This window comes from Falco peregrinus, chromosome 1 (genome assembly GCF_023634155.1).
Source record: "Falco peregrinus isolate bFalPer1 chromosome 1, bFalPer1.pri, whole genome shotgun sequence".
Taxonomy (NCBI): domain Eukaryota; kingdom Metazoa; phylum Chordata; class Aves; order Falconiformes; family Falconidae; genus Falco; species Falco peregrinus.
In genome coordinates, this window is record NC_073721.1 from 50,089,966 (window position 1) to 50,114,720 (window position 24,755).

Here is a 24,755-nt window from a genome sequence, read left to right on the forward strand (position 1 = left end):
CACAGCTCCAAAAAATGAAATCAGAGCAAAGCTTGCAGTCTTTCGGGTTAACAGTTCTTTTTTCAGGAATAGATACGATTCTTTCCACACAAATGCCATCAGCTGTTGAGTAAGCAGCTCTGTTTTCTCTGCAGTCTCAGGAAGGATCACACTGCAATCGGGAGGTGGGCGTTTACCTTGTGCAAATGAACCTCACTACCAGATTGGGGCTTTGGTAACACTGCTCCACATTCTCTGGCTGTCTGCTGACTGACTTCAGAGCCTCAGCCCCTACTCAGGTTATTGCCCTGATTTTGGCTGGGATAGAGTTAAATTTCTTCTTAGTAGCTGTTGCAGTATTGCGTTTTGGATTTGGTGTGAGAACAATGTCAATGACACACTGATGTTTTCAGTTGCTGCTAGGTAATGTCAGGGACTTTTTGGTTTCTCAAGCCTTGCTAGCCAGAAGGCTGGAGGGACACAAGAAATGGGGAGGGGATACAGCCAGGAGAGCTGACCTGAACTAGCCAAAGAGGTATTCCATACCATGGGACATCACAGAATACAAACAGGGGCCTGCTGATCGTTGCTCAGGGACTGGCTGGGGAGCAATTATATTGTGCACCACTTGTTTTCTCCCTTCCCTTTAGATTTTGTTCTTCTCCCTTTCTCCTTCCTTTTCATTATAACTGTTAAAATTTTTATTATTATTGAGTTTTTTATTTCAACTATTAAATCGTTCTTATCTCAGCCCCTGAGTTTTACATTCCTTTCCAGTTCTCCTCCCCAACCCTCTGGGTGAGGGGGGGAGCGAGCAAGCAGCATGGCACTTAGTTACCAGCTGGTGTTAAACCATGACAGTTACGCACAGAAGGTTACCTTTATGAAGCAAAAGACTAGAGACAAAACCCAATGATACTAATCAGCAAATGCCAATCCCTCACTGCACACAGAAGGGAGAGGTTCCTGTACACCCCTGCAGAGCAGAACCCTCACGTCCTGTTCCTCCCCAAGGCGCTGATGGGAGCTCCTCCAGCAGGCACCTTTACAGCCAGACAGGCCAGCACCAGCACACACACTGCAGGGTACAAAGCTGCCCTGGCAAGAGCTGAATACATCATTCTCTACCAGATTTCTCCGATTTCCCACAGCCACCAAGACCGACACAGCCGGTTCAAACCATTAGGAAGATTACAAGCACTTCAGACAAGCCTGCAGTTCATAAACACTGCAGATGCTGAAGCTTCCAAGGAAGTATTCCTCTAGGTTCCTCAATTTCAACAACACTAGGGCAATGCAGCATTGCACAGCAATTCTTCTTACAGGAAGCCTATTCATAGCAGCCATTTGCGCTACACATGAATGCCAAGGATGCTAACAGGAATCTGATGGGAAAAAGACACAGGCACAAGGGTGGCAAGAAACCATGTTACATGCGGTGTGATTCAGTATTCTGAAGAAAGGAGCTTTAGAGAGCTTTAGGTAGCTTTAGCTTTTCTGGAGAGCTAAAAAACTCAGACTATGCACAGGACATCTGGACTAGACAGGAAGTGAAAACATTTCACAGATGCTTTAATTTACATAGATATTTACAGTGGGTAACTGACAAGGTGTGTAAGCATCATCACTTCTATTTTGCAAATAGGAAAATGATACCACAGGACTCTGCAGCCATGCTGAGTGGCAGAGCAAGAAACAGACCCTTCATCTCCCGCTTGCTGGAGCTGGAAACCACCCTCTGAATCACACCACCCTCCTAACGCTGTGGGGCCAGCAGCAGCATGAAGAAGCCCTGCTTCAGAGGCGTTCTGGAGGAACAGGTCTGCATGCTGGGACGGGGAATGCCACGATCACCTCCTAAATGAACCATCCCATACACCGTTTTCACTGCAACAGGATCACAGGCACCACTAAAGCCAACATTTTGCTCAGATGCAGAAGACAAACAACATAATAACATTCAGATCTCATGAATTTGCTAAGTGACGGTCTGCGAAGTTTCAACTGCTAGGTGGGAGCTTGATTTTTTGGTTATTTCAGTAAAAGATAAAACCATACTTCATACTATTCCAGCCACGAAGAAGCTGGAGAGGTTTCTTGAGCACCTCCCTACTCCCCTGCCTGCTTCACAGCCCACTCCAAACTCTGAACAAGAGCACTCAAGGCTTTTGTACGGGCTCCCAGCCCACATACAGGTAGGAACAGTTGAAGAACCTACCCCACAGCAGAACTCTTCCAAAAAAATCACCATATTCCCACACAAGAAGTGCCTGGGGGAGGCAAAGTCCCCATGCAAACTCTTCAAACCTGTCTCTATTCACTCCCTGCAGCACCATCACTACAATTCCTGTCTAAAATGTCTCAACAGCTACCCAAGGAGGATTTCTCCACCAAATCTCTTCCATCAGGGTGCTAACTCTGCAAATAGTACACAGTTTACCCCTCTTAAGTGCTACTCACGTGAAATACAAAGGCTACCGTGAAATACAAAGGCTACCGAGGATGTTCCCAACAGCTAACTGAAGCCCTGTGAACATCTGAAGTACTACAGTCCAACACAGTGGTCCTCTTGGGCCGGATCCCAGGGTGCTGTTAGCAAGTCCTCGCTTTCTGCCTGGTATTTTTCCTGTATTTCTCTGCACTTCAGACTGGCTCACCTTCAGCTCCTCTTTCACTTTTGCTTGTTTACTACCCTCTTCCCTTTCACTCAAGGTATGATAGGTTTCACCAGTTCTCCACAAATTAATACCCATAGTCTCTTAAAGATGTAACTTTGAACTCTCTCGCCCCTTCCGGTTTACCAGTACTTTCCTGGAAACTGAGGTGTTCAGAACCAAAATACAGACACTGCGTTTTGGCTGTAAGTACAAAGACCTCCTGCAGAACGGCACATATGCCTTTTAACACCTCAAAACCACCTTCTGTCCTCACAGATCCCACTGCACTGCAAGTCAAGCAGCTTCACAACCAATCAATGCCAGAGGTAAATAGAGACCAACCTCCAGTTCACTTCAATTATGGTTCCAATCCTCCCAGACCGAAAAATAATAACAAAAAAACTGTATCAGGATTTTCAGCTATACACATCCAAACAGCTCTGCTCCAAAATAAATGGCTCAACCTCAAGTTTCTTAGTTAGTTCTGCACAGGACACACATGTGCACGCAGAGAACTTCCTGAGTACTAGTAGTACAAGTTACAAACTAAAAATCAGTCCAAGCTACATTTCAGTGAGGCTTAACATTGTAATACCATCTGCTTTAGCCCCATTTTTTCTTCCTGTGAACAACCCTTCAACCAAACTAGATGGGTTTTGCATGTGTGTGCAAAACCCCCTTCAGAGAATGCTTTTCAGGAGCACATTGTCATGAAAGTCACTTAATGTCAGCAGTTAGAAAAAGATGTTCTGCAAAGTAGCAAGCTGCACCTCCTCAGCCTTTACCTGTTCACTGTGCTTTCACCTCATTGTCTGATACCTGACAGTATTTCTTCTGTTCCAAATGACAAACTAGTGATAAAGAGCTATGAAATTATCGACCTATTAGGAGAATGAGTCAGTGCCAACTGAAAAACAAAACCCACTTACAAGGCACAATTAGCTGAAGAGCAAGGCCCACTGAGACAACAGCCCCACTGCCAACCTGCAGAATAAATAAGGAATCTAGTAAAGGAGCTGGGGTGAGAGGTCCAGCCCTCTCCCTCCCTCCCCTAAAGTTACCATCCTTCATTCAGTAAGTTTCTCGTGTTCATATTGCTTCTATTCCTACAACAATAAAACACACAACTACAACTGAAAATGCCACTATAGAAAAAACCTCTTTGTACATCCTATCATTCTACAAGAAAATAAAGAAATGGCTTACTATTATTTTCAATGCAGGAACACTTAAAAGTTAGCCTGGCTCGCCCTTAAATACTTTCAAATAGTTAAGTACAATGAAGGCCTTGAGCAGCCAACACTTTTGAATCTTGAACAGTCAGGTAATTCTGTAATGGGTGCTCTAACAGGCTCTGTACTGTACAGCTCAGGCAAACTGGAGGCACTACCAGACATGCCAAAACCATGGTTCTCATATTCCCCCGTTACACCTCAGATGCAATACCCTGCAGGATGAGGAGGATACGGTATGGGTATCAGGTGCTACGCAACAGCATCAGTGCCACACACAGGAGGACTAAGGATTGTTTGTCTTTATAGCATCACTCAGATGCGTAAGACAAATATGGACTCTAATGCCACCCCTACTTTTAGAAAGGGTTTGTTCAAGTAAATTAGCCTTTGAAGTTACCTTTTACAAAGAGCGTTAATAAAAGGCTTTATTAAAACGTCACTGCAAAGTTAAATCATTTCTATAAAAATTATTTAGGAACATTACTCACATTTAGTCAAATTAAAATACTTTTAAACCCTGCATCTCCTTTCCAGCATTTGTATGGACTATTTACTTACTTTTGCAGCTTCAGCCAGTTGGCAAAATTTCACTTTTACGCTCTCATGCACACACAGGAAAAAAAGCCCACAGTTCATAAAAAAATGCACTGTAAAACCAAATAAAAATTTTTCTCTGAATTTAGAAAAAACAAGGCACCAAGGCACTACAGAACGACAACTTTGGAAACCTACATAAAACTCGTGGTTTACTTTTTTTTAAAAAAAAAGGTATCCGCTCAAGTCATGTAGAAATATCTTTTATCAGTGAAGACTGCTGAAAGAGTTCTAAAATCCAGTCTACTCAAGCCACACAAAAAAGCAGACCAGCCCAACAAAAAAAAAAAAAAAAAGAAACCAACTTCTATTCAAAATACATATCAAATTAAGCACAAACCCAAAACACTGCTAACAGCAGATGTACTCATACTGGCTTAGAGAAACACGTGTTCAACAAAACTACACACAAACAAAGCAGCAATCTCAAACAGCATTTGCTATTTGTCTTGATTTTTTAATCTGAACTTTTTACCTGTGAGAAAAATAGTAGAACACTTCAATGAGGTCATATGGGTGAGGTCTTGTTTATCATACCGCAAAACCAGACTCTGCTAACTGGGAAAAACCTTAGGCCACAGTCCTGAAAGAAGTAGCATCACCCATGATGAACCTACGAAGATATCAGGGACCCCAGATGTGCTCCTGATAAAACCCAGGCCCACTTACAATATGTCGTTTGGAGTGAAAAATGCAGGTAGCCATTCCAACTCTACAGAGAGAAGTCAGCCCAAAACCTCCACTTTCTACCCCCTCTTTGAATTCCACTTCCAGAATCTGGTTATCAGCCTCCCCAGCTCTTCCAGGTGACTTTACTCTCCAGCCCATGACCCACAGCAGTAGATTTTAGGGCTCTTGGGTTTAACTAACCCCAGTGCCAAGTGAACGTGGAAAAGGCAGGTCCAAAAGTAACATCCTCACCAGTTTACATCAGAGAAATCTACTCATGAGGAGTCGATTCTCCAAACTTGGGCTCCCTAAGACAGGGACCAGCTATTTCTGAAAGGGCCCGTTCCAGTGGGGGCCCCAGGTACATCTGTAAGACAAGGCTTAACACAAACAGAAGTTCCACTACAAACCAGTCCTGGTTCAGCCCTGGAAGGGGCAGGATGCCACCCCCTCCTCAGCAGACTACAGCAGATGATGCAGACACTGCAATATGCTTATACTTGATACCTGTGCTTAGAAAGATACAAAATTACTAAAGTCCTAAACGTTTATCATATGTTACCACCCCAAACGCCAATAACATCAATATATACATATTTGATGAGTTGATACTCAAAACCATCTCTCACTCTTTGCAAGTTCAGGAGACGGAACCAAACCAAACCAAGTTTCCTAACAAGCCCCACGACTCCTAGCTCATTCAAACCCCTTTTGCCAGCTCTGACCGGGGGAGGGGGGGGACGAGTGGCTTTTTGTCACCACCTTAACGAAAACCCCCTCCTAGTTCACCCCCAACACCCCCACACCACCCACCCCCCCGGCGAAACTGCCCAGCACTGTGTCCCAGGACCCGCATTAGCCCTTCCCCAGCCTGCCAGCGCAGCTGCTCCCACAGAGATGAAAAACTCCTTCCTCACCAAAACACACAAACAAAACACAACCAGCTTTTCCAACCTACCTAACAAGCCGGCCCAGCACCGAAGCACACCAACTCCATCCCGCCCCCCCGCCCCCGCAGCCGCCCCCCGCCCCAAGCCGCAGTTCAGCCCCAGCAGCCCCTTTGTAGGCTCCCGCACAATAACAAACCGGCCGAGCCTTCTGGATGCCCCCCCCCCCTTGTTTTCCTCAGCCACACACACACGGCGCGACAAAAATATCTTTGTGTCACACTCCAGACGCTGAAGAAAAACAACCTGCCTTTGCGGCGGGGAGCTCCCCCCTGCGCCCCCCGGCCCGGGCTGCACCCCGCCAGGGAGCGGGAGCGGCTCCAGCCCCGCCGCACACGGGGGCACCCACCCGCCGCCCCCCCCGGGCATGAGGCCGGACAACGGGCCCGGGCGGCCCCCGCCAGCCCCCCGCGGGCCTTGGCGCGGCCCTCACCGGGGACGGGCCCCGCCAGGGCCCCCGCGCCTCCATCCCCGCGGCGGGCGGGGGGGCGCACAATAAACACAGGCGGCTACGGCAGCCAGGGAGGGGGGGCCCACCCCCACAGGCCCCTCCGGCCCCCCACCGCCAGGCCCCCGGCCCGGGGGACCCGCCTGGGCCGCGCCGCCGCCTCCTCCCCCCGCGCTGGGCCGAGCCGGGAGGCCGCGGGGTGCTGCAGCCGCAGGCAGCCGCTGGCTCCGGCTCCATTTTAGGGCTGCCTCGTCCCACCTTCCCTCTCCCTCCCCTTCCTCCTCCTCCCCCCCGGCCCCACTCACCGCCCCAAATATCCGCGGCCGCCGCCGCCGCCGGCCCCCGATACCCACCTGTGGTGGTGGCGGGGAGCCGGGAGTGCCTGGGGAGCCGGGTGCGGAGGGGCGATGGGCGCGGGGCGCGGCGGATGGCGGCGGATTGCGCGGCGGCGGCGGCGGGCTGCGGGGCGATACGGGTTCTCGCTGCCGCTCCCTCCTCCTCCTCCTCCTCCCCCTCCTCCCCCGGCCCGGCCTGTCAATCCCGCGCGGGAGGGCGCCGCGCCGCCGCCCTCCGCACAGCGCCGCCTGCAGGGCCCCGCCGGCGCCGCAGGGCCGGCCTAAGATGGAGCGGGGAGGAGGGGGATGCGGAGCCAAGAGGCAGAGCCGCGGCCATGGCGGCTGCCTCCAGCCCCAGCCCCTCTCTCCCCGCACCCCACGGGCCGCAGCAGGCGCCCGGCCAGCCCCGGGGGAGGATGTTCCCCGAGAGCGCCGAGGCGGGGTGGCCGGCCCCTCACGCAGGCGTCGGGGCTGGGCGGGCAGCGCAGCCCGGCTCCCGCCAGCCCAGAGGCGCCGCGCTCGGCGCTGAGGGAGACGCCGAGCTCACGGCTGCGGGGTTCATCCTCCTGCAGCCTCCCCAGCTCCTGCCACCGCGCAGGGGGGGCTCCTCCCAGGGGCTTTTCCCTCAGGATTTTGCCCCCTGTGGTGTGGTGGGCCCGTGGGGTGACCAGCGGAACCAGGAGGTACCAGTGAAGGCTCCCTGCGCCCCTCCATGGGCTCGGGCAGCGGGTCCAAAGGCAGTCCGGAGGAGCTGCCCCTTGGAAGGACTTCAGTCCAGAAATACCCTTTAATTTGTTCTCTCGTTAACGATTATGGAAGTGAATGCAGTAGAGCAAGGCAGTCGCTCCTGTCCCAAAAAACTCTACCAAGCCATAAAACGCAAGTAACCTCGCCGGGCAAAACGGATCCAAAAAGAGCTTCAGGGAAAATGAGAGCCACATTCCCAGCAAGAAATTGGCACCACAGGTGGTGTTGTAGAAGTTGCTGTGAAGTGCAGTTCCTCTGCCCAGAGGATCTCTGCTAGCTTGGGAGATGTGGTCTCCTTACACTGGAGGCCAGGCCAGTCTCCCTCTAATTCTCCTTCCCTGTCCCCTTGCAGACTCACACCAGTGTCTGTCAGCGTGACATTTTGCATTTTGTGATGAAAGGCCAGACTGCAGCTATGCATGCATTTATCTCGTAGGGACTGTGCAGCAGTTTGCAAAAATGGCGTGCACACATACACATAATATATACGTGTGTATGTGTATAATATATGTGTGGGACAAGCACCTGGGCAATAGCTGGCTTCCTGCAAATGCACTCTTCAGCTTGCTCATGGGTCACCAGCCATGTGCGGTCACCCTGCATGCCCTTGCCCTGAAGGGAAGGTGGCTTTACAGGGATTTTGCAGCACATTTCCCTGGTGCCTCGGGAGGAACAGCCCCCACCTCTCCCCAGGTTACAAGAACAGCATAAGGCCCAGCACCTGGATCGAGGCTCATGAGGGATGTGTCTGATCTCAAGCAGTCATCAAGAGTAATGCAGAGGGAGGAAATGCACGAACAGCTTTCTGGACCATATGGGATGTTCCTACAGTTGATCTGTGCTGCTATCGAAGTTGCCAGGCACTGAGCTACCAAGAGACACACCAGCACTGCTGAAAACCATCATCTGGTTGTCAGATCCCCTCCTTTTCTGGATATCAAAGTATTACACTCTACTCCTGCCCCTTTGGTGTCTCATCTCAACTTTCCTGCATGTTTTTTCTGTCTAAGAGCCAGCACGCCCGTGCCCTCCATGTCCCTCCTTATAGCCTCTCGCATGGAGGAGCCCCCCCTCGTTCCTGACATTAGCAAACTCCTACTTACACCGACTCACTGGGCAGCTGGGGCATTAATCTGGCATATTTAGTTTTTCTTTTCTCATCGGTCAAGTACACACATGCGCACACACACAAATAGCTCTTCTAATTTGCTTCCTGCCTGTACAAACCTCACTGTCCTCCATGAGAGAAACTACGGGTCAGTCAGATTTCCAAAGAGTGCCTCTGATTCGGGCTGCTGCTTTTCACATTCAGCCACCCTACTCCGCAGCACCGTGCCATCTCACGTCAGCTGAGCAGGAAGGCGAGAGTGAACCATCTTGTCCCACACGCTGTTGATGCACAGTAACAAGCACCCGAAGGCATTAAAGCTGCCCTTTGGCAGCTTTGATCAGGCAGTGTGGGATCCCCTCAATTTCAGTGACTCATGCAGCCACCTACAACCCACACCATCAGCAGGTGACTCACACAGGCTTGTCCAGGTCAGCGTTATGCACACCTGCTGCTGTAATAAGCAGTTCTTCCAAGGTCTCTTGTGCATCTCCAAGGCAACAACCCAAGGCCAAGGGAATACACATGTGCCAATTAAAGACAAAACTAATGCAACCTGTTGTGGAGATCAAAAGGCCAAAGTAAACAAATGAAGGCCAAGCCTACATGCATTACCAGGTGTGTACACTGCAGTCCCCACAAACTCATGGCTTTTCCACCTGCTCCCAGCAGTGTGCCAAGGCCAAGTTTATGGAGCTTTGCAAGTGTTATGGCTCAGGGCTGTGGTGGGGCTGGGCTTCTCTTCATCTCACTGTTCAAAACTGGGCATGATCTCAACAGTGAAAGGACACAGTCTGTCCCCACCACCAAAGGGAAGAGCATGGCTCCACTGCAGCCTGGTACATGGGGACACCACCAGACCTTGGCAAAAGGTGATCAGTTCCTGTGCTGCTCTTCAAATGACCTGCACCATCTTTTGCCTGCCTGTGTATAAACCAAAACAACTGGTGTAAGATGAGAGACGGTGGGATTAGACCCACAACACTGTGAGGGAGGAGCGTTGACAGCGAGAAGAGATTTGGGCAGAGACTGATGAACAGTCTTCACCTGGATGAAGTTCAATGCACAACTCTGTGCAGGATCCATTCTGAAAGGACTGCTCACCCACTCTGATTTTTGATCTGTTTCAGAGAGCAAATTATCCTATGGACAAGAGAGTCAAACTCACTTGGAGCAGGAAGAGTCCTGTTTCCTCTTCCCAGGATTAATTACAAGTGAGAGCAGAACCCTGCTATGTGCTTCATCCTTCCACTAATGACGAATCCTGTCAAACAGAAAGTAACCATCGCAGAGGGCTTACAGCTCTAGTATAGAATTAGCATTTACAGAAATATCTTGTGGTCTAAGGCTTGCTAGAAATAATAGAATTACTATTATATTCTACAGCTTCTACAAAAATTTGCTCTGAATCTATAAATCCCTGACCTTGCATCATGCAAGGTGATTTACAGTAGAGCCAACTGAAGGCTAAATGCTCCTGTGCCATTTTGGTAGCACTTCGCTCAGCTGTAAACAGCAGCCTGTAGCATGAGACAGGGCCTTACTGCCCTCACAGCCGTTCACAAAACTCCACAATCCCTTTGGAAAAAACAAAGTGATCCTACTCAGTTCCCCATCCAGAAGCCATTCAGCCCACACAAAGTACACATTTACCTTGCTGGGTCAGGCCACAGTCCTAGTTTTCCATCTATCTCAGCCAGCATCAGCTGCTGCAGAAGAAACATGAGGTGGTCATGGAGTAACCTGTCCATGAGAGAATATGCTTTCTAATCCCATGAGGTAGGAGCTGATTTGTGCCCTGAAACATGAAAATCAGTTTCAGATTCAGTTGTGTCTAAATCAAGAATGCCTCATGCCTGCACTGACTTCATTAGCTCATCTGAGACAGCTACAGAGAAATTCAAGCCTGCAACTAAGTGAACAGGGCCTTCGAACTCAAAACCCAGTCAGTAAGAGCATCAGTAGAGTTGAGCTGTCACATATGAGGTGGAAGAGAAGACATAAGTAGCCCTGGCAGTTCTCTGTAATCCCATGTATGATGTTGTGTTATCCAAATATAAAGAAATTCTTTGAAAGCTAGACTTCTAATAGAACAGAGGGACATTGGGTCTCAAATATAAAAGGTTTATTTCACTCCCACCCCCCTTATTTTATTTTAGTTTATAGTATTTATATATATTATATATTTTATCTATATTGATATCTAATATCAATAGAGATGTTTTCATAAACTTGTTTTTGAGAAAAATAAAGAGGTGGTTATGATGAGGGAAGCTGAAGCCTCTGACCTTTCTAAGCTGAAACGGAGTATGAAATACTAAGAATGGGAAAAGATGAAAACCCGGGAGTCTTGGCTTTTACCCCAGACTGGGTTAAATGTGATCTGGGAAAGCAAAGACTGCAATACTACACTCACTCTCACAAACTCATGGCATGATCCCCTTTGTGCATCTGCTTTAAGTATCTGGTGTCTTGCAATGCAATTGTGATAGCTCTGCTCTCAGAGACAGTTTGTAGAGTCTCTTAGTTTTTTTCCCCCAGCATTTGTTGAATAGCTGACCAGTTCACAGGGTATTGAATCCATCTCTGGCCTTGAGATTGCTGAATCATTATATATATACAAAGATTTACTTTACAAGCAGGTGTAAGAAAAAAGGGCTTTAGTTAAGATGGTCCCATTCTCACTGTCCACCAAGTTTCACCATCGAGGCAGGACAAAGCCACCAGTTCCTTCGTACAGCAGAGGAGACTGGGTGCCCGCAGCTGCGGGCTTGTTTGCTATTTTTTCCCCTGCCCCCCAATTTCCCAAATGAGAGCAGATTCAAGTAGTTAGTTATTGCTCCTTGTAGCTGCTGGGTCAGATAGCGGCCATTTCTTTTCTTTATTCCTTTGCAGCCCATGGGAGTTGCAGGCTCTGTATAAAAACGAGATGCCATTGAAGTATTTCTGTTTGCCAGATTATTGTTTGTCCTTTTAAAGTCTGCAGACCCACACCATTCTTCGTGAGCGAATGCTGGCTGCCTGAAGGACAAACCAAAATGACTATTTAAGGCACTAGAAAAGGAAATAATTTAAACCAGAGCTGATTAAAAGGAAGAAACTATTCTTCCAATAAGAAGCGAATTGCTTTCAGCTGGCTTTAGCGCTCAGCTTTGTTTGCAATGAGAACCAAGTACCAGTTGTCTGATACTGCAAGTATTTTGGAGACACTTCATCAGCCATGACTTTAGTTTTTCCTTGTGTTTTAACTGCAAAAAAACCCTGTGTTTTAACTTTTTTTAACTGCAAAACAAGACCACTGCTTCTGCTCATCCTGCCTTGGTGATTTTTCCATTGGCTGTGCTGTTCAGAAGCTAATAAGAGCAGCTTTTAAAGCCCAAGCTCTTTCTTACTACATCCACTTGGAAGCCTTTATACAGCCTTGGATGCCTAAATAGCAAGGGGTTCAAGAAAAATTCAAGCAGCACTTTGCATCTTTCTCATAACGTGACAGTTTGTGTTCTTCAAAAGACTCCAGAGGCTGTTGGTGACATGCTGAGTTTTCAGCACACTCAGAAAAGAGGAGAAAACAGGGAGGCAGAGGGGCAAGTACTAAAGTTTTTCCAGGTGAAGAGCTATTTTTTCAATGCAATACTGCCTCCCAGAACACACGAAAAAACACCGTTAGGAGCATCTGCTTTTGTAGCTAGCACCTTTGTTTGCTCTGTCAAAGCCCCCTTTTTCAAAGGCCTAAGGAAAAAAAAAATCAAGACAAATAAGGGAACCCAGTTATATGACATAGGGTCCTAGAAGCTGTATCTCGAACCACATGGAATATTTCTGAGAAAGGCAGCCCATGCCTATGTTAGATCAGCCTGTCTGACTTCATAGCAATTCATAGGCAGACCGCTGGAGTAGGCAAATCATAGGTAGGTACATCATAGTAAGTACATAGTAAATCATAGTAGGTACACAGTAAATCATAGTAGGTACAACAGCCTTATTTCACTCTAAATCTGAAGATCAGCAATTATCCCAAACAACACTACAGACAAACCCATGCAAAGCTGATCCGGATATTTTAGCAACAAACCCCACTCTCCTTTGAAAACACCATTTCATTCACTCTAGTACATCCCATCGTGAAAACAGCAGCCTACTTTGGGGACAAACTCAGCCAAATATTTGAGGCTGGAGTTAGTCACAAGACCTGCATTGACAAAGATGGGGGGAACCTCCCCAAAATGGAAAAGAGGATAGGCAAATCCATACTTTCCCCAAATTTATTGAAAGGGTTTTAAGGTACTTAAAAGTAATTGATTTTGCAATGCCGCATATACAGTCCAGGTTTAAACTAACATATAAATATTTTTTTTGCTACCTTGAAACCCTTGTAATGACCACAGATGTGGCAGGAATGTGAACTCACAGACGTGTTTGGGTTCAGGGTTCCAGCCTCCAATCACACCCATCCGATCCCTCCACTCCATGTGTTGCGAGACAGCTGTTGTTTCACAGTTCAAAAGTATCTTGCTTCACCCTGCCAAAGGGAACGATGAAGCTGATGAGAAGTAGTGATTTTGGGAGAGCAAGCAAGCAGACTCTCGCTGTCCCTGACAAGCTTGACTTTGATCTGCGACAGGATGATCACAGCCCAGCCAGCCTGTGAATCCTGCTCATGTGCAGAGACAGAAATGTAACTTGCAATTAACAGGGGCTGCAGGATTCACTTCCAGAGCCCTCAAGCAAAGGCTGTGGTTTGGAACATCTCCAGAGCTGCAGCATTCCCTTTTTCTTGGAGAATTTATAAAATAATGCTATGCTTGAGGGAGCATTTTTTTCTCACGACTGGATTTATCCCTTCTGTCTCATGAGATCACACCAAGTCCCTTTGGAGTTCAGTCTCTTCTTTAATTATTAACACAATTCCTCAGTATTTCAGTGGGCGCTCACTACCGCAGCCTCAGCCCCCGGGGGTCCAGGCACCGCAGACCCTTGGCTGCCCGCGCCGCGTCCCTCGGGGCAGCCACCGGGCGCGGGGTGCAGCTTCAGGGGGGGCTCCCCTGGCGTGCGGGGCGAGGGGCCCCGCTCCCCAGGGCTGTAACACGGGCATGGGGTGCACCGCGGCCCGGGGCGCCGCTGTCCGAGGGGCTGGGGCTCCGGGCCGCCCTCCCGGGGCCGGGATCCCGGGCGGAGGCGACATCTTCCCGCGTCCCCACTAGAGGGAGCGACAAATCCAGGCTGGGAGGCGGCGGCGGGCGGGCTGCGGCCCCAGCCCCGGGGCTGCCAGGCACCGTGCGGCCCCGGGGGGCTGCACCCCGCCGGCAGGGGTCGGGCAGCAGCCAGCCCCGTCCCCTGCATCTCTCCCCCGGGGGCAAAGAGCCTGCTCGGCTTATCTGCGGTTGCGGTGGTCCTGCACCCGCTGCTGGTGCTGAGAGGCCGCGGCGTCGAGTGGGTGCTCGTGCTGTGGGCTGAAGCCCTTCACCCGCTGCAGGGCCGAGATGGGGGAGGACAGGGGTGTAGAGGAGGCGATGGGAAATGGGGGTGAGAAAGCCGGAGAGGAAGGGAAAACAGGGGGAGAGCTCTGGGAGGGAAATGAGGAAGGACAAGGAGGTGAAAGAGCAATAGGGAGAGATGAAATGAATCCACGCTGCAGCGAAGTTCCCTTTTCCATCCACATGGCCTCATGATGGGGCACAGCAGGAGGGAAACAGCCACATCAATGGCAGGGAGGCCAGGTGCCCTGTCTCGGGACACCAAGCGGAGCCAAGGTGCTGGGGCAGCCCAGAGTACAGGTGCAGAGGTTAGTGCTGTCCCCTTCCCTGGCTCCAGTCCCCTTCCCAAACTCTGGTCCCCATCAAGAGCAGGGACAAGTCTGCATGCTGACCTCGGCGGGAGAGCAAGAGAGGAGGAAGACTGGGAAGGTAACAAACCATGGATGGAGCTGTCAAGGCTCTGGGAGCTTCCCCAGGGCTCAGCAAAGAGCTCCAGCTCTGCCCATGGGCTGCAGAAGACACAGCCTTCTTGGGGGTGATCAGAGGAGTTTGGGTCACTACTTCTAATGCCAGGGGATTTATGATAGCGGGAGCAAAGCCTCCACCTCTACACGTTGCAGCCTGCAGAAGTCGGTGAGGAGAGAAGGAAGAACTAAAGCAGGAGGGAAGGAAAAGGAAAAGTGCTCCAGCTGCAGCCAGGGCTGCCCCAGACCTGGAGGGCAGCTCCCGCTTTGCTATTTAAAACCTACCCAGGGAGTGCTAATGAACCTGGCTAATGAGCACCAGCCCTAGTAAACACAGCCTGGCTCATGCTCATGCCGAATCACCTAGCAGCTTCACTGAGCCCTCTGGGGCCAGTGTTGGTTTTTTAATAACATGTCAGAGATGTGGGTGTGTTGCAGCCCACCTCAGGCAAGAGGAGACCTGAGCAGCTCTGGTTTGTGTGCCCCAGGGCTCGCAGTGATCCCCAGTGCTCAGGGATCCCCAGAAGGCTGCTTGCAGCCTCTGCACTCCCCCTGGAATAGCCCAAACCCAGATGGTATTGTCGCCACAGTTTTGCTGAATGTGCTCTTCTTTACTGCCCCGGTCCCAAGCATAGCAGCGGGGTCTCCAGGGGACCTGTGGCTCCTCTGTTGTGCCCTTGCAAACCTGTGAAGAGGAGTGCAGGCAAAGGCTGTGACCAGAGGTTCAGCAGAGACAGAAGGAAACCTGGTGGCTGGCAGACCCCACCCTGTCCAAATGGACGCGGGAGCCAGGTGTCACTGGGGTCTGCGGCAACCTGGGGACACCCAGCATGTCCCATCCCAGGGAAGGGGCAGGCGGCGGTACTGATGTTACAGTCCATGAAGCCCAACTCCCTTGCCCTTCAGCCTGGCCCAGGGCTGATTTTAGGTGCAAGAAAACAAAGGACCTGGGACGAGGGTGCAATGAGGCTAATTTTAGCAGCACCAGGAGCATCTCCTGTGCTGGCAGGAGGTGTAGGGGCCTCTGGGTCTCTCCAGAGCTCTCCACAAGCCTCACACCACCTCTGTCCAGCCCTGTGGCTGGGGATGGGGTGTGGGGGGCAGCGGGAAGGAGCCCGTGTCCTTGCCCAGGGTGTGTGTCTCATCTCGCCTTGCCGTGGAGGAGAGACAGGCAATGCCAGGGCTGGCAGGCGCTGCCAGGGGGTTATTAATAACCTGCTGAGTCAGGGGGGGCTCTTGGGTTTCAGGATCACAAGACACAGACGCCGAGAGGCTCAGATGGATCCCCCCCGTTCCTACTTTTTACAGACAGGGACAACTGCTAAGCTGGGTGGGGGCTGCAGCCAGAGCTGGGCACCTTCGGGCCTCGCTCTCTCTGCAGGGCACCCCAGCCCCATGCTGACAGTCACTGCACCCAGCAGGGATGCAGGGCAAGGACTGGAGCTGCAACATCCCCAAAACACGAGACCTGCCCTAAAGGAAGTAAGCAAGGAGGGCTGGGGCAGAGACACACAGCACTGAACAGCTGTGTCAGGGCATAGTGGCTATACCAGCCCCATTCCCCATCAGCATAATCAAATCACATCGCCAAGGTCCTTGTAAGATGCAAAGAGACTTGGAAGGATCCTGCAGACACGCACATCGCAATGTCTAATTTCAAGAGTTTTACAGGGGATGATAGGCCTCAGGGGATGGGTCAGCTCCTAGCTAGCACAGGACTGGAGCAGACCTCCCAGAAAGCACATTGTCCCATTCTGGCTGCCGCAGGGTCACCTGTGTTTCCATTGAAGCACTGGGCATCGTCACACAGACATGCTGAGGTCTGCTCTGGGATGGCAATTCCTTATGCATCGCTATGGAAAAGTAGTCGGTGATGTGGAACAGATTAACTTTCAGATGCAGCAGCCCGTGGTAGCAGCATGCATTGCCAACACGCAGTTTCTCTAGCAACTACTGTGCAAGAGCAGCTGGAGCAGCAAGAGCCATCCCCAAGACTGAGCCAGGCCCTTGGCAGTGCTGGCAGGGCAGGGGAGGTGCAGGGACCTCACATGCAATGTGAGCTCCCATTGCTCACTGGTCTGTGCACTGGGATCCAGACACACCCACTGGCATGGGGTTGCTTCTCTGTGGTTTTGCTTGGCCCCGCTCCCCTTTTGCCCACCCTGTGCCCTGGGTGCACTGAGACAGTTGCCGATCGGGAGGGAGAGCACCCCTGCTTTTGCTGGCAGCATGCTCCAGGCTGGCACCCAGCACCGCCATCTATTTTTCCACCCAGGACAGAACCAAAATAAGCCTGTCTTGCCCCTCCTCAGCAGCTGTTATGGACATCACCCCAGCCACGGTGGTTTCCCCTGGCCCCTCTGTCATGACAGCTTTCAAACCCCGGCATTTGCAATTGCTGTTGCTGTAGCTGCCACTTGCAGTGGCTGAAATAAGTGCAGTGCTGAAGCTCTCTGCTCGACTTCTGTGTCCCCAGAGAGGTCTCGCTTCGTTGTGTAAGGCTGCCTGAGCAGCCGAGCCCCATTCATTTCAATTAGCCCGATAGCTCTCAAATCCTATTTACCTTTATGGATGTGTTAGCATCTTACTGCTTCCCACACCAGTACAGATTAAAGTGTGAGCAAGGAATATGTGCGATGCGATATCACATGCTGACTGTTAACCCTCGCTGCACCCCTTGCAAGACTGACCCACAGAAGTATAGTCCCTCCAATGTGTAAACTGAGATGCAGATAAAGCCATATCGAAGGGACACAGTGAACCTCGCGGAGCTGCGAGCAGCCTGCAGCATTAACCTACAGATTAGCCAGAAACCCAGTCTATACTTTTTCATTTTAAACAAATATTTTATGTTTTAAGCGATGCATCTTTTGGCAGATAAAAACCGGAAGACCCCGGAAAGGCTGTAGTCCCACAAGTCTCTCTTTTGACTAGATGCTGCCTCCCAGCAGGACCTGTCCTTAGGTCCATGTATCTTACTTGGATTTTAACAATCATTTACCATCGCAACACATTCCAGCACTTAAATGAGCTCCTTGAGAGGGAGAGATAAGGTATCAGCTTTCCGGTTCATCCTGCCAGTCTGTCTGCAGCAGATAAGCATGTTGGGCAGCAGGAAAAAGGTTATCTGGAAAGGAAGCTGAGCAACGGTTGCTGTTATTGCAGGAGGCTTTGAAAAAAAGCAACCCCACCAGGAATCCCACAACCCATACAAGCCCTTCCCGGCGGGACATGATTGATGGTTGGAGTACAGCTGTGCCTTCCTCCCAGGGTGGGAGGCATCTTCCCGTAAGGTGGAGGGGAGAGCTGTCGAGGCAGTCGTGCTCTCCCAGGGAAGGTCACAAGCAGAGGCAGGTGCCCAGAAACCTGTTGCTTTCCCTCTCTTGCTCGTCTTTTCTGCTCTGCCCTGAGGAGCTGCAAAGGAGGGGTTTGGTTTAGTGTCCCTGCTGCCCCTTCAGCACATTTTGAATGTTTCTGGGCTGAGGAGTCTGCAAGAGGGAACTTATCTACCCAGAACTAGGGCACTGCTGCTCTGGGTTTGACATGGGGTCCCTGAAAACAAGCACTGATCTCCCACCTATCACTGAGGAACAAAAGTGGGAAGGGGTTTCTGACAATCCCCAGCCTTTCATAACCCAAGTATCACCTTGCTTTTTGGGATGGGAGAGGAGAAACAAGCCACATAGGGGCCAGGGGATGTTCATTTACAACCTGGTGAAAGCATGCCTTTCCTTTGGATGACTGCTTGTTACTTTATCTTCCGGCCTGTGGTTTGTTTCCTTGTTTGCAGGTGCAGAGATGATGTATGTAATCTAAAAACAAACAAACAAGCAAACAAACAAAACCCCCAGCCATTTCCAGTCAAATTTGCAGATCCCCCTTCTGACTTCTTGTCATCACCCAGGAACAAAAGACCACAGATCACAGCAACACTGGCTCAGGAAATGTCCTGAATCGGGACTGCGGAACAATAACTGGAGCAAATCCTGCCAGGAAGCACTCTGAATCCGCTCAGCCGCCCTCTGGACCTGCCAGCTCCCTCCTGCCTCCCCCTCCCCAAGACATCATCGCTGCAGCCCTCCATGTGCTCCTCTGTTTTGCTGATTCTCATTAATCTGTGTTTTATGTAACCCCTGGCTTGCACTGGACACAAAAGCTATGCATTACCATGCTGTTAATACACTACTTTAGGTTTAGGATTTAAAGCAAATAAACCCCCTTTGCTGTCAGTGGAAGCAAACCTTGACAGACCGGCGCTGGCAGCTCCAAGATGCAAATCCCAATGGGCAGAGGGTACCAGCACTGGGTGCATCACAGCTCCTGGCAGTGGACTTGCACCCAGATGTCAGAAGCAGATTCCTTAATCACCAGAGCATCAAGTGTGTTTAACTATTGCACAGGTCCTTGGCTGGAAACAAACATCACTGAACACTCAAAGCACTTTGGTCTCTGGGCAAGTGTTCCACAAACATCCATCACTGTAGCTCTCAGCTTCTCTTCCCATTGCTATTATTTTAATTAATCTCTGCAGGTCTGACTTTCCAGCACTGATGGTCTTGCACAAGGTTGCTGGTCCTGGGAGAAGTGAGAAAGTCAGAGAGGGTCCCATGGGCAAGGGTGTATTGGAAGGATGCCAGCTCGACCAGTTTGAAATTTGTCAGAAAAACTGGGAGGGATCCCTGCGCAATGCCCAGGTACCCATCCCCATCCTCCAGAGATGCTCAGAGGAACCACACTATAAAGGCAAGAGCACTGGCATTTCCAATGGCCCGGAGCCTGTGATACCTTGGCCAGCAACATTTGCCGCAGGGCTTCCCAGTTGCCGAGACCTGACCTACTCGCCGAGCGCTGTGGCCTCGCCTGGGCATTTGAGCCAATTTGTTCCAACACCACAATTAGCAGTTCATCATGGCCAAGCTGTGAACAAAGCGGCTGTAATACCGCCCAGCTGGAGAGGCCTTTCCTGCTAAGAACCAGGGATTTTCTGGGGGAAACCCTGCTTTGGGGGGGCTGGGGAAACCACTGGCCCCCCAGGCCATCCAGCATCTCCCCGCTGCAGTGGGGCTCAGGCACTGCTCGGCCTCGCTCAGGCTGTGAGAGGTTAATGGTTTTCAAGTGACTGCTGAGATTAACTTTTCCTAAATCTCCAATTCTTCCTTGCCTACTATTTTTATAAAAAGAAAAGGGGGGAGAAGGCGGTATTTACAAGGGATTTTACTCAAATAATGAAATAAATGTGATCAGCCAAGGGACCTTTAATCCGCTTCGACTCTTGCGTCCTGGGGAACGAACACAGAGATCTTTGCTGCCTCTGAGTCCCAGCAAGGCAGGGAACGAATCAACAACCCCATCCCTGCCTGCCTGGGGCACAGAGCCCACAGCACCACCCTAAATCCAGTGGTGTACTCACACATGGGCACATCAGCCAGGAGCTTTGGGGTCAGTATGGGAGAACACATCTCCCTGCTCCCACCCTGCAGCCACCGTGTCCATGCCTCTGGCTGCAGCCCACCGTACCAAGGCAGGAATCAGCCACATCTTTATTTCAGATGACCAAACACACGTAAAAGGCATCAGTTGTGTTCACACATCTTGCACCTGCAGCATCCCCCGCTCCAACAGCACCCTCCCTGGTGCAAGCACATGAAAGGGAGGAACCATCCCATTTCTTTAGGCTTTGCCCAATATATTAAACTTTTAGCCTGGAAATGACATGGTTAGTTATCACTTTAATACAAAAACTTAACTGAAAATCACACAGATGATTCTCCCTAACTGGGGAGAAACCTTCAAACCCCAGAAGGGAGTTTGTGGCTGCCAGGGCCGTCCTGCATGGCTTGGTGCTGCAGGGAGCGGTGTCGGGGCTGTGCTGGGAGCTGGTTAAGACCATGGGTCCCTTCACTCACCTCAGAAACACTCCCAGGGAATAAAAGGAGTGTGTTTGGTCAAGAAAACCCAGCACGGGGTGAACCAGAGCCACACCTGTGCTACGGCAGGGAGACTTGTTACACAACAGCCTTCCTAATTCCTGCCGAGCCCTCAAATCCGCCATCCTACTCGCTGGGTGCCAGCCAGCACCCACGCTGCCCTCCCCGCTGGCTGCTGCATCCTGGGGGACACACACGGACCGAGCCACCCCTTCCTGGGGGGTAGCAGAGAGGAGCCCCTCAGCAGCCCCATGGCAGGGAGGGCAGCACAGCCCTGGTGTTGGAAGGTCCCACCTCCATTTCAGCACAGCCCCAGCCACAAATGTACAAACCAGCTTGTTGGAGTAAAACACCAGCTTAGGTTGGGGAGGGGGGAACTAAACACCCCAGACGTGACTCTCCCATATGCCCAAAGATATAATCCAGATTTGCTACTTGCCCTGGCACCCCTTTTTTTTTTTTTTAATAAATTAAAATCTCTTTTTGCTGCTGAGCATAATCGGCATTAGGGCAAGGGGAGGGGGAATCTTTCACTGTATGCAGCAGAGTCACAAATGAAATCACCGCCACTGTAGCCTGGGACTCTCCTGGCTGCATGGACCCATGCGGTGCTGATGGCAGAGCCCTGAACCCATGTGCTGCCCTTGCTTCCTCTGGGGCATTTTCTTAATTAATCTCTTAGATAAACTGAAAGGCAGAAGATGCCATGGTCAGGGCTTGTTCATTTCTTCTGGGACGGAGAGGTCCTGGCTTGGGAAAGACCACTCCTCCCCAAGCCTCACACTGAGCCCTGCATGGCTGAACCTGGGGATCTGAAGGTTCAGGGAAGATACTCACATTCCTGGGAAATCCTGAAGGAGCTGAAACCATTTGTCCTTTTGCCGCCCCACAGCCACATCATGGCCGTGGCGAGCATCCACACAGCCCTGGTGTCCTGCTCAAGCTCACCCAGGACAGCCGGGGCCAAACTTCTGTGTGAGCATCAGCTTGAGCACCAGAAGAGTGGAGAATGAGGCACAAAAAATTATTGGCCTCAGCCACTGGTTTATGAGTAACACACACATGCAAGGCCCACTGACGTTTCTTACAGCCACTGCTAAATCAGGCTAGTGGAGAACACAGCTGGGCAATGCCTCCAGCACATTCCAGGAGAGCCCATGGTCCGGCAGTGCTGCCGGCACTGAGCCCCAGTCCCAGCCCTCCAGCACCCTCTGAGCAAGGAGAACACCCTCCTCAGGCTGCAGGGCTTTTGGCAGAGGCGTGCTGCATCCACGCTCCTCCTCGCCAGCAGCAACTGAGGGCCGGAAGGCAGATGGCACCCGCACAGGTCGAAAGCCCAAAGCCCAGGGAGACTGTCCTGCCCTTCGTGTTGCTGTGCCCTCCTCGCCTCTGAGCAAAACCACTCAGGATCTGGCCCTGGGTGCCTGTGAGTGCAGCACAGCGTGCTGAATCCCGCACCATGCTGCCTCCCGGCTCCCTGGCACAGCCCAGGGTAGTGTTGCTTGGACCGAAAGCTGAGGACCATCCTCGCAGATTGTCCCTTCTCAGTGGAAAAGCCTGGTTTTACTGTCACTGCTCCCCATGTGCCGCTGCCCACGTGGCTGTGTCCCCAGGGGGGCTGAGCTGGGGGTCTCCTGCCTTCCCCCAGGAGGTAATAGGTAACCCAGCCACAGCCTGTCCTGTTTGTTGGGTGACAGGGATGGGTGGGGACATGGGACACAGGCCAGGCAGCCCCACGGTACTGTCATCCCTCGCTGTTGCTATAGAGACAGAAGCTGGTTTTCACCGCAGTGATGCTGGTTGTTTCTGAGTGGTACCCTCGGCATGGCAGGCAGCCGAGAGAGGGACAAGGATCGCCTTGCCGTGAGGGCTGGGCATGGCCGAGGCAAGGCCCTGTCGGGTCTTTCCTGGTGCCTCTGTGCCCAGATCTGCACTCACCTTTTGGGGGCTCCCCCAAAACCTTCCCTGCAGCAAGCACGTGAGCGCCAGGGCTCCCCCACTCTGGGCACTGAAGTCCTGGGGAGCGAAGGGGGCAGGCTGCGTGGGTGCCAAGGAGAAAGGCTCCCCAGAGAAACTCTGTGTGGGAGCAAGCCCTGTCCTGCGAACCCCAAATTACCCTGGGGAGTCACCCCAACTCCCCTCCCCCTGCTCTCCTGCCTTGCTTTGCAACTATGTGCGGGGATGAGATGGGCTCAGCTGATGTTGCGCACCAGAGCAGCTTCTCCAGGCCACACTCTCCTGACTGCACCAGCAAGGACCAGGAGTAACTCCTCCAAAGCCATCCTGGATGTACCAGGAGAAGACAACACAAATGCAAGGAAACCTGGACCCAGTGACGTGGCTGTAGGTGCATCCAGCCTCTTTGCAAAGGTTCAGTGAAACCCAGAGTTACAAAGCGAGAGCTTCCCACAAAGCAGTCAGGGAAATCTTCCCCTGCTCCCTGCCTCTTCAGGTACCCACCACCTCCAGCCACGCAGAGGGGCGTACACACGCCATCAGAGCTGCCGGAACAGGCCTCCATCCTTCCTAGGGGTGAGGATCAACTCTGCCAAGTGTAATAATGCCTGGAAGAAAGAAAAAGCACCGTAGCTCGCTTCTTCACATACGTCTTTGCAGGAGGAGGAGGCTGGCAAAGAAAAGCCTTGATGCGCGGTAGCACATCTCTGCTCCCACCCGCAGCAGCGCTCCCGTTGAAACAAGCAGCAGCAGGGGAGCGGGGCAGCACCAACCATCCCCGCCGCTCTGCCTGCTACTGCACCAACCTGCCGCCCTCCGGGGATAGCCAGCAAGACCCAGAGCTCTGCCCTTTCCTGAACACACTCCGTGACAGCCCTTCCCGAGGGACCCTGGCACAGCTCACCCCTGGGGAGCTCCATGGGAGGCTCGTCTTTAAAAGGACACGGTAGCCCTCCTTACCGTGCTTCTGCTCCAGCCTCGGAGCCGGCAGTGGCTCCCAAGGCTCTGCGCTGACATCCCAGCTGGAGATGCATGCCAGGGATAGATTTTCTGTTTAGCTTCTTTTCATATTAAGTTATCAAAGAACAACAAATGTTAGCAGGTTGCAACAGTCATTACCTGCATGTTTTCTCCTCACCAGCAGCCCCTGTAGGAAGAGGCTCCCCAACACGCAGCGATAGATGAGAGGACAAGACCCAGCTGCTCCCTGGCCTTGCACACCAGGTGCATTTTGCTCACTTGGGACAGACAGGAGGAGAAGGATGTCAGGATCCCTTCATTCTGCAGGACACATCCAGCCAGGGAAGGTGCAGGTAGTGTCCATCACCTGCCAAACATCAACCTCTCTTCTAAAGACAGAGAAACCACAGGGGACTGGAAAGTCCTGTGCAAAACATGGGATTTTCTTAGTTGTGAGGGGTGATCTGTCTCAGAGACACCACGCTGAGCATGGCCATCACCTGAGTAAAGATCAGCCAGGTCTCAAGATGGCTCCTTGTCAATAATGGGAAGCAACAGCACCATGTCTGGGCATCAAAATATATTCAGTAATCTCAGACCGGTTCACGGGCATCAGTTACCTCAGCCTTACAATCAAGGAAGGTCAGGAGTGCTCTCCTCGTTTCGTATGGGCTAAGACATAGAAATGTTCAGAGTTTACCTCTGTAACGAGGTTACAGCTAAGCAAGCAGAGGCAGGGGTACTGGCAGTGCTGCCTCCCTGCCCTCTAGCTCACTGGCACAGCTGCGTGTACCAGAAAACAGTCAATGCTGTACAAGACTTACCTTGGAAATTCCCATCCACAGCATCGTTTGGCATAATTATAAAATCATGGCCATGAAGAGAAAAAGACTCTTTGCTGTGTATCTAGACCTGCTTTGCAATATCACCATGATCCAGCACAATGCCTGTTCAATTACTCCCTACTGGGATGAAAATGGGCAACTTGTATTTGTCCTTTACCAGCCCAGAACATCCCCCACACCCTCACAGAGCAGGTGTTTGAGCAGCAGATGAAAGGCTGGCCTCAGCGTGCCACCTTCAACATCCTGAGCACCCATCTAGGTCCACCCCATCCAAAGCAAACCATTTAAGTGATCTTTTGCTTCTCCTTGGTCAGCAAGGCTGCAGGACCTGCTCCAAGTTGAACACATATCTCAAAGCTACACTGAACGGGTTTTTGTTCCTCCCCTCATGATAAGAACCAAACAGGGCA

At 51.4% G+C, this 24,755-nt stretch overlaps 1 protein-coding gene and 1 long non-coding RNA gene across 16 annotated transcripts in view; both read right to left on the minus strand.

Moving 5' to 3' along the window:
• The window catches only part of PRRC2B (proline rich coiled-coil 2B), a 53,181-nt gene extending 46,081 nt beyond the window's left edge, over positions 1-7,100 (minus strand). For 6 of the 15 annotated variants that reach the window (XR_008744925.1, XR_008744933.1, XM_055791078.1 and 3 more), the window contains exon 1: positions 6,835-7,039. The gene's annotated coding sequence lies outside the window, so the exon portion shown is untranslated. Of the gene's footprint in view, positions 1-4,429; positions 4,495-6,834 lie in introns of those variants that run through there. The other 9 variants (XM_055791592.1, XM_055791537.1, XM_055791374.1 and 6 more) reach the window with 4 other exon arrangements.
• A 6,831-nt stretch (positions 7,101-13,931) lies between these two features.
• LOC129784729 (uncharacterized) lies at positions 13,932-17,325 on the minus strand. The gene is made up of 3 exons (XR_008747795.1): positions 17,221-17,325; positions 16,431-16,510; positions 13,932-15,342 (listed from the first exon to the last, which is right to left on the minus strand). It is a non-coding gene; the product is annotated as an uncharacterized LOC129784729 (long non-coding RNA).
• Positions 17,326-24,755: the final 7,430 nt, after the last annotated feature.